This window comes from Trachypithecus francoisi, unplaced genomic scaffold, assembly GCF_009764315.1.
Source record: "Trachypithecus francoisi isolate TF-2019V2 unplaced genomic scaffold, Tfra_2.0 Lachesis_group5, whole genome shotgun sequence".
Taxonomy (NCBI): Eukaryota; Metazoa; Chordata; class Mammalia; order Primates; family Cercopithecidae; genus Trachypithecus; species Trachypithecus francoisi.
The window spans coordinates 46,841,870-46,852,522 of NW_022681470.1; the positions used below are offsets into that span (position 1 = coordinate 46,841,870).

At 35.7% G+C, this 10,653-nt stretch overlaps 1 pseudogene; it reads right to left on the reverse strand.

The window, feature by feature from the left end:
• Window positions 1–390: 390 nt before the first annotated feature.
• On the reverse strand, window positions 391–6,409 carry LOC117074061 (annotated as a pseudogene).
• Window positions 6,410–10,653: the final 4,244 nt, after the last annotated feature.

The window sequence follows — 10,653 nt, forward strand, 5'->3', positions numbered from 1 at the left end:
GTTCCAGAGTACTATCCTTCTCATTTAGCTCCTTTTGCAGCAAATTAAGTCATTTGTGCCTACATGCCAATCTATAACATCTTAGCATGGACTGTGGAAGCCTTTGACCAAGACATTGTGTTAGGCAAAGTAAATGCTGCAATAGCAAACATAGACAGTTAAGCACAACTTTCTAATTTGTAGGCAAAGTTGCAAAGCTATGAGTTCAGAAATTAGAACTAAAATTGTAGATCAGTCGAATAAAGGTAGAATAGAGGAGATGTAATTAACATTGATCAAGTTTTATAAAGAGTTTCAAAATTTAAGAGTTTTTTTTCTCTAGACAGAGTGAAGCGTTATCATGAGGCCTGTCAGGTAAGCATAACCACCAAAGAGGTCCAGCAGCAGCTATTATACAGGTAGCATCTGCAGAGGAAGTCCATTTGGGCCTGAAATACAGTTAATCTGGGTATGAGAATTTAGCCTTGAATTACTGAAATAGAAGGTAGAAGAAACCTAGGCACAGGACATAATCAGCAACAGAACTGATAACTTATTAGTGCCTGTCTGGCAGGCAGGTGCCTTTATTTATTTATTTATTTATCATTTTATATTATATTATATTATTTATTTATTTATTTATTTTTTTGAGATGGAGTCTTGCTCTGTCACCAAGGCTGGAGTACAATGGCACAATTCTGGCTCACTGCAACTTCTGTCTTGTGGGTTCAAGTGATTCTCCTGCCTCAGCCTTCCGAGTAGCAGTAGCTGGGAGTACAGGCACCCTCTACCAGGCTTGGCTAACTTTTGTATTTTTAATAGAGATGGGGGTTTCACCACATTGGCCAGGCTGGTCTCAAACTCCTGAGTTCAGGCAATCCACCCACCTCGGCCTCCCAAAGTGCTGGTATTACATGTGTGAGCTACCGCGCCCGGCCTGGCAGCCTTCTTAGGTATACAGTATGCCTGGGTCAATAAACACAAGGCCAACGATACCAAGGTTGGGAGGATGCATTTACTCAGATATATAATTACAAGCAAAATGTCATTTTTATGGGTTGAAATTTTTAGAAAATCAGAGATTATCAAATCCCACAATAACAATAAGTGCTTCAAATGGAATTGCTAGTAAAAATAAAATTTAAAACACATGAAATAAAAAATATCTATGAAAAGTCTTCCTGATATTTTTTAAATCAATTTCTACACTTTCTAAGTAGTTTCACATTTCTTTGTGAACCTGATTGTTTCTGTTAATATTTACACCTACCTATTGAGACAATACTAACACTATTAAAATCACCCCTTTATCTCAGCTATGTCTTAGTAAATGAAAATGTGATGTCATTCATTAGATTTACATCATCCATATCTTCCAGGAGCATGCCTTACCTTTGACATAACCATGCCATAGCATCACATAGAAACTGAGCAAGATGACAGTGAGGTATCCAGGAATAAATTAACTACATCGGAACTTACATAATTTGGTGTTATCCTTCTAAAAGGCAGAGCCAGCAAGCTCAAATTCATAATATGTGACACATTTCAAAACAATTATTCTGTAATTTTCAGACCAGCAGGGATTTCTTAGTTTTCAGACAAATTCATTCCATATTTGCAAAACACATTTTATCTCGTATGGCAAATGTGTCAAATTTTGTTTCCATATATTTTTTATTTTTATGGGTACAGAGTAAGTCTACATATATGGGATACATGAGATTTTTTGATACATGCATGCAATGCATAATAATCACATCAGGATAAATGCAGTGTCCATTACCTCAAGCATTTATCATTTATTTGTATTAAAAACATTCCAAGTATATTCTTTTTTTTTTTTTTTTTTTTTTTTTTTGAGACGGAGTCTGGCTCTGTCACCCAGGCTGGAGTTCAGTGGCCGGATCTCAGCTCACTGCAAGCTCCGCCTCCCGGGTTTACGCCATTTTCCTGCCTCAGCCTCCCCAGTAGCTGGGACTACAGGCACCCGCCAGCTCGCCCGACTAGTATTTTGTATTTTTCTTTTTTTTTAGTAGAGACAGGGTTTCACCGTGTTAGCCAGGATGGTCTCGATCTCCTGACCTCGTGATCCGCCCATCTCAGCTTCCCAAAGTGCTGGGATTACAGGCGTGAGCCACCGCACCCAGCTCCAAGTATATTCTTTTATTTAAAAATAAACAAATTGTTGTTGACTGTATCCTGTTGTGCTCTCAAATACTAGATTTTTTGTATCCATTAAACCAATCCCACTTCCACCTTCTCCGACTCCACTACCCTTCCCATCCTCTGGTAACCATCATTTTACTTTCCGTCTCCAGGTGTTCAATTATTTTAATTTTTATCTCCAACAAATTAGTGAGAAAATGTGAAGCGTGTCTTTCTGTACTTGGCTTATTTCACATAAAAAATGTGCTCCAGTTCAACCCATGTTGTTTCAAATGACAGAATTTCAACATGTTTTATGACTGAACAGTACCCCATTGTGTATACCTACCACATTTTCCTTATCCATTCATATTTTGATGGACATTTAGACTGCTTCTGAATCTTGGTTACTGTGAATAGCACTGCAATAAAAATAGGAGTGCAGATAATTGCTCACTATACTGATTTTCCCTCTTTTGCATATGTACCTAACAAACAGTAGGATTGCTGGAACATATGGTAGCTTCATTTTTAGGTTGTTGAGGAACCTCCATACTGTTCTCCACAGTAGTTGTACTAATTTGCATTCCCACCAACAGTGTATGAGGATTCCCTTTTCTTCACATCTTCACCAACATTTGTTATTGCCTGGCATTTGTGTAACAGTTGTTTTAAGGGATGTTATGATATCTCATTGTAGTTTTGATTTGCATTTCTCTGATGATCAGTAATATTGGGCATCTTTTCATATTCCTGTTTTCCATTTATATGTCTTCTTTTGAGAGATGTTTATTCAGCTCTTTTGCCCATTTTTAATTCAGATTATTAGATTTTTTTCTTATTGAGGTGTGTGAGCTCCTTATATATTCTGGTTATTAATCCCTTGTAAGGTGGATAGTTAATAAACATTTTATCTCATTCTATGTGCTGTCTCGTCACCATGTTATTGTTTATTTTGCATATAGAAGCTTTGTGTGACCACTTTGCTTTAGTTGCCTACAATTTTGGTATAGCCCTTGAAAAATCTGCAGACCAATCTCCTGGAGAACTTCCCCACTTTTTTTAGTAGTTTCAAAGTTTAGGTTTTAGATTTAAAACTTTAATCAATTTGATTCGATTTTTTTTTAATATGGTGAGAAATAGAGGTTTAATTTCATTTTTCTGAATATGGATATCCTATTTCCCCAGCACCATTTATTGAAAAGACTGTCCTTTCCCCAATGTATGTTCTTCGCACCTTGTTTGAAAATTAGTTAACTATAAATACATGGATTTATATGTGGATCCTGTATTCTGTTCCACTGGTTTGTGTGTATGTTTTTATGCCAGTACCATGCTGTTTTGATAACTATAGCTGTAGTATAATTTGAAAATAGGTAATGTGATTTTTCTAGTTAGGTTCATTTTGCTCAGGATAGCTTTGGCTATTTGGGTCATTTGTGGTTTCATATATATTATATGATTGTTTTTTATATTTCTATTGCTGTGAAGAATGCCATTGGTATTTTGAAAAGGATTGAATTCCATCTGCAGTTTGCTGTGGATAGTATGGACATCTTAACAATATTGATTATTTCATGATCATGGAATATTTCTTCATTTTTTGTGTCTTCTTCAATTTCTTGCTCAATATTTTAAAGTTTTCATTGTAGAGATCTTCCACATTTTTGGTTAAGTTATTCTTAGTTATTTAATTTTATTTTATTTGTAGCTGTTGCAAATGTCATTATTTTTATGATTTCTTTTTCAGATTGTTTGCTCTTGGCATATAAAAATGCTACTGATTTTTGTATGTTGATGTTATATCCTACAGCTTATTGAATTTGTTTATCTGTTTTAATAACTTTTTGGTGGAGTCTTTAGGTTAAAAATATAAAATTTGTCGTGGATATTCAAACTAGAGACAAGGAATGTCGATGTTTAGACATAAATTGTGGAAAAGTCTTTTAAAGAAGGGAGGTTTACAGGTTTGCTTCTTTACTTTCCTCTCCTCCCTCTTTCTCTTGGCTCCTCCTTCCCTTTTATTCCTCCTTAAAATCATTTTTTTCTTCCTTTCTGTTTTGAATTTAGGCACATGTAAGAGAGTTTATTATACTACACAGTACATGGCATATCAACAGTTTTGAAAGGCCTTTCCTTTATTTAATTTTTTTTTTTTTACTATCATTTCTATTTCTCATTTACAATCTCTACAACCTTCCCTTATGGTTAAATGTGTGTGTGTGTGTATGTGTGTATGTGTGCACGCGTGCATGTGCATGCATGCACTTGCTCATGCGTGTGCACCTACATCTTGGTAAGCCAAAGAATGTTTTTGTTTCTGTGATAGTACCTCCCTATTTCTGTTAAATAGCATTGTGTTGTGAGTCTTAAACTCTTTGTTAATATAACATTTAAACAAAAATGATTTCAGTTGCATATAAGCACGTATTTTCCTACTTCAATATGTTCCACAATATTTTTATGCAGGCCTGCTCCACGTTTTATTGCACATTTCCCATAAGTAGACATATAAGTAGGCTTTATCTAAATGCTAGCAAAAATGTTGCTTCCATGAATGTATGTGTACGTGAGTCTCATGAAACTGGGCAAGCATTTCTGGAGTATAAGGATTTTAACTGCAGATCACAATATATACTTATGTTCAATTTTGTTTTATATTTCCATATTTATTTCCATAATGATTTTCCTGATTAAACTATTTCCAGCATTATACACGTTTCAAAGTATCTATATATTCACCAAAACATTTATACAATCAAACTTCATGTTTTGCTAACCATACATGTATAAAATGGTAATTTACATTTATATTTGTATGATTACCAATGAAATTGTCAGACATTCATGTACTCCATGTATGAGCTGCCTCTTTATATACTTTGTCCATTTTTCCCCCCATTGGATTTTGTATTTCATCTCATTGATTTGAGGATAGATTTTTCTATCAATTATTTAATCTTATATTATTTTAAACTAGTTTAAATATAAATAACAAATGATAGTTATTATCACAATCTATTACTTGTCAACTTTTTTGTAGGTATCCTGTGTTAAGCTGAACTCCTTGATTTTAATGTAGTAAAATAATACATATTTTTGATCCAAATTTTCATTTCTTGAGACCTTGTTTTAAGAAAAACTTTTTTTGTTCTAATTCACCAAATGTTTATTAAACACTTACTGTGTGTCAAGTATTTTCCTAGGCATTCTTTTTTCCAAAATAAACCTGTTACAGTTATCCGTGACTCTGAGAGAGTGAGCTATTTTAAGAAATACCTCTAGGGTGGACAGTAATGTTCTATTATGAAAGTTCCTCTGGCAATATATGATTTCAGAATGATAACCTCCTTCCTGTCGTGCTTTCTTCCATCCTAGATATGCATCATAGGTGATCAGGTGGTCTGAATCCACTATAGCCAAAGCTGATTTTGCAAGATCTGTGTCATCTTTTCGACTAATTGGTGTGGTAAAAGGAGACTTCTCTGTTATAACTGCAGCTAGTTTTGCCACTGGGTCAAGGTAGCCAAATACTGTACAAAAAATAAACATCTTGCCAATCTTGACATACACAGGTAAAGTTGCAAGGTGTTGGCCCAACGGAGTCAGCTGAGGCTCATTTAGCTTACAAGCTCCAGTTTTTTGGAGGAAATTCATTGAATGACTGACCACTGGGAACTGAGGCGAATCTAAGGCTTTGAAAGGGAAATCTTCAGGCGAATCATGATTACACTTTATAGTAGGAAGGCATAATTTCTCTAAAGGTACATGTAAGATTTCAGGAACAGAATAATCCACAACGCCTTCAAATTTTTCTCTTGTGTACCCCCAGAATCAGAAGCCATCTCTGACCCGCCCAGCTCTCCCCTGGCACTGCAAAGCACTGGCTTTACTGACAAATGTCTCAACCAAATAACTCATCTATCTGCTTTCATGGCGCTTATTTTCTTCTGTTTTTCCAGTGTCAATTACAAACTCAGTATCTGGAAGAGCGCTACCCATCTGCACAAAATTTGTTGCTAAAACAATCTTTCTAACTCCTGCAGGAGAAAGTGTGAGTGCTGCAGCTTGATCTTGGGTTGAAAGAATAGAATGCAGAGCTATCAATTTATATCATTCAGAATACAACCTTCTATCATTTGATAGGAGATCATCCAGCTGCTGAACATGAGCCAGGCCTAGTAAAAAGACTAATAATGCTCCTTCAATATTTCCAAACTGGGGACTTTTATCTAAATATGCAAGAAGTTCCAAAATGAAATCCAGGTTGATTTTATGAGGATTCATGTATAGAGAATAGCATCTTGAGTGAAGTTGCTGTACTTTTGGTAAAATAGATTTAAATCAACATTTGCTCTAGTCTGAACTGAAATATATTCTTAATTTTTTTATTCCCCCTGCTTTGCTTGCAACATTAATGATTATTTCTCCTTCCTACTCCAGAAATTTCTGACAATATCCTGAGTCTTTTCACAGCACAAAGGTCTGTTTCTTCTATTATATATTCATGATGAAAGGTCTCAGCAAGATAACTTCTTCCTGAAATTCTGAGAGTGGGGCAGTGTGTGAAATATGTGGAAAATTGTTCACTGCCCACAGTGACACTCATTAGAATCGAGTAGAGATCAGACTGTTTTTGTAAAACTTCCTTTAAGATAGTCAGTAGGAAGTCTGTCTGGACACTTCTTTTATGAACCTCATCTACAATAACATGAGACACATTAGCAAAAAGACCATCTTCTTGAAGTTTCCTTGGCAAAACCCCTGTTGTACAATAGAGTAAACTGGTAGATTCACAAGCTTGAGATAACATCCGGATCTGATATCCACACAAAGAATTCCTTCATCCAGGTCCATTTTCACAACCCAATTCATCACACAGTCTGGTGGCTAAAGTCACTGCTGAGATCCTTTGAGGTTGGGTACAGGCAATGTTACATTTACTTGCTCCCTACTCATTTAGAAGCAAAACTTCCAACGGAAAATATAGTACCTGAGTACTTTTATCACTCCTTGTTTTACCTGCCACAACCACTCAGCAGTGCCTTTAAGAGTTTTAACACTTGAATCCCGATGTTTAAATACAGGAAACTGTTGTCTTTCCTTTAGAAGTTTCTAATACTTAGGTGTGCCTTGCAACTTTCTAGAGAGGTTTCTAACAGGTTCCAAATCTTCCGTGTTTGCTGATTCCAAGGACGGTGCAGAAAAATCAACAGAAACTAAATTTTCCCAAGATTTCTCAGGATCGTTAGAGTTTTCTCTCTTACTTTCAGAATGCTGTTGTTGCTTCTGTTTCAATGTATTCAAAAGTTTGGCAATAAAAAGATCACATGGTTTATTGGTTTTCATTTTATTTAATTCTTCCCTTTTCTTTTCTGCATCACTACACTCCAGCCAAACATCTTGGGAAGTAGGATGAAATAACTGATGAACTGACTGCCCTTTAACTAAGTGATAAAGAACTAAAGTACCTCTCAGGCGCTGAGCTTGCGTGTCATCCACTGTTAAGATTGTAGGCACCCTACCAGGACAGCATCTCCAGACTTGCTTACCCTAACCCTACATTTCCAGTATCTACCTACTGAAACTTTTTCAAAGGAAGGATTTGGACTCTTGGGAAGAGTCTTCCTGAACCAATCAATCAGAAATTGTTTGGGAGATTTTCCAGTTCAACTTTGATCAGTACATGCAGAATTTCTTACATCATGAGGTTCTTTTTATCTTTCTCTTCTTCAGTAGCAGCTGCAGATTTTTCAAGTAACTTAAAAGTTCAATGCACTTTCCCCCTCTATGGCCACAGGAGGCTTTTTTCTTTCATTTTGTTGATGTGAAATCTTTAGGGCTGGATTAAGTACTGGATCATCTTCTAAAGTTTCCATTTCTCTTTGAAATTTCCTTATTTTATTGTATTTTTTTTTCCTTAGCCTCCTTTTGGTTTTGCTCCCCCCCTAGTTTAAAGGTAGCTACTTGCTCCCTTGCATCCAGCAGTTTTGCTGCAAAATGTAAGTACCTTGCATTGGGATAATTTTTTCCCCTCTTCTTCTAAACTTTTAGAATTTTCATTCTTTTCTTCTTCATTTTTTGTTCAGTGTACCGTGAAATCCATTCTTTCATATTTGCTTCCATATTTCCTTCTTCCTTTTTTGGCTTAATCTTAGGGTCTTTTCCTCTTTTTGTTTGTTTGTTTTGTTTTGTTTTAGGTTGCAATGGAGGTGAAACAGTGGCTTGTACAGGAGACTGCAATTTCAGCCCACTTTTAGGTTGTTACTCTTCAAATTCTTGACTGAATCTTTCAGTGCATCATTTGCAAGGTTTAAACAGAGTCAGTCCAAGGCAGAATGAAGGTCACTTCCATGTAAGAGAGTATTGGTCATGGCATTTTCAATGTCTTAGTCTTAAATAAAAATACTTGTAAAGCCATATAAAAATCCTGCAATTTGTGGCCGGGTGCGGTGGCTCAAGCTTGTAATCCCAGCACTTTGGGAGGCCGAGACGGGTGGATCACGAGGTCAGGAGATTGAGACCATCCTGGCTAACACGGTGAAACCCCGTCTCTACTAAAAAATACAAAAAACTAGCTGGGTGAGGTGGCGGGCGCCTGTAGTCCCAGCTACTCGGGAGGCTGAGGCAGGAGAATGGCGGGAACCCGGGAGGCAGAGCTTGCAGTGAGCTGAGATCCGGCCATTGCGCTCCAGCCTGGGCGACAAAGCCAGACTCCGTCTCAAAAAAAAAAAAAAAAACCTGTTCATTAGGGTCTTCAAGTGTGAATCTAAGGTTTGTGGAAGGTAGTATTTACTATTAAGTACACATTCTATATTTCTTTATAAATACTATCAATTTATTAATAAATATTTATGTAGTTATGGATAAAATGTGGTAAAATTAAAAATATACATATATTTTTATAAAACTAAAAATACAGTTTTATTATAAATATCTTTTTCTCAGTGATTGTTTTTTTAATTTTTTTTTTTTTTTAATTTGAGATGGAGTCTCACTCTGTTGCCCAAGCTGTAGTGTAGTAGCACCATCCCAGCTCACTGCAGCCTCCCCCTCCCCAGTTTAAGCAATTCTCCTGCCTCAGCCTCCCAAGTAGCTGGGATTACAGGTGTCTGCCACCACACCTGTCTAATTTTTGTATTTTTTAGTAGAGATGGAGTTTCACCATATTGGCCAGGCTGCTCTCGAACTTCTGACCTCAAGTGATCCACCCGCCTCGGCCTCCCAAAGTGCTGGGATTATAGCCAAGAGCCACCACGCCTGGCCTAGGTTTTTAAATTTTAATAGTTACTTTCAGTCATCATGATTTCTGTTCACATCCTTGAGATCAGTTTTGTGACTTCTCCTAAAATCAACTAATCTACTTATGAGTCATATTTCGTATTGCAAGCTATAATCTATTCATCTAGTCAAGGGATTGTCAAACATTTTCTGTAAAGGACAAGAGAAGTAATTATTTTAGGCTTTCTATGCCAACATGGTCTCTGTCATAACTTCTTTTTTTTCTTTTTTTACTTTATTATTATTATTATTATACTTTAAGTTCTAGGGTACATGTGCATAACAAAAATATTTTTTTAAAAAAACTATTTATTGAATAAAAAGATTGTTTACTAAAAGTAAAAGCCATCCAGAACTTCGGCTGCTATTTATAAACTTAACAATGGTTGTTTTTAGAACATTGAAAACACTTTCAATCATAGACAAAGCATAAACAAAATATAACAACACTCATTATAATACTTACATTTATATAAAATGATAGTATCTCTGATTTAATTAATTTCTTATTTCCATGTGTTCTCATATCTTCTAAAAATTGCAGTGCACTAATCCATAATAATTTCTATATCTCTGGAATTATATTAACTTTATCAAACATGAGTGGAAAAGGCTACTTCTTCATCCAAGCCAAGGTTTTAAGTTCTGGGTTACTAAATAATTGATTCCTGGAAAAGAAGTAGATTTGCTAGCGTAGCTAAACCTCCATGAGTCAGCAAACCAACTTGCTATAGTCAAACTTCATGTTTACTTCAATGAGTCTTTTCAAACTCATCAATTTTATGAACGTATAATTGTCATGAAAGCCAGTTCTTTCTCCTCGTGTTCTTTCAGCTATGCTTTTCAGACGTTACCTGGTCAATTGGCCTGCCATTTGTTTCATGCTGACTTCATCAGTTAATATTGTCAAAAATTTTTGCCTATCTTTGTAAATAATTCATTCTGATTAACAGTATAATCCTGAAATTTTCATTCTCCAATCATAATGTATTATGTCTATTGAGTCACCTTTTCCATTTACAACATTTGATTAAGCCATAATCTTTCAAAAATATAGTTTGACACCATTTTTTCTTTGCCACATTGGTAATAACTCACAGTTTTAAAAAATATATCCATATTATTTGCTACTTCTGTCTTCCAGAGTTGAACCCAAATTCTTCTTCTGTTAAGTGTGGCTGGGACTTATTGATTATCTTGTAACAATTAAAATGAAGTAGAAGGCTGGGTGCGGTGACTCATGCC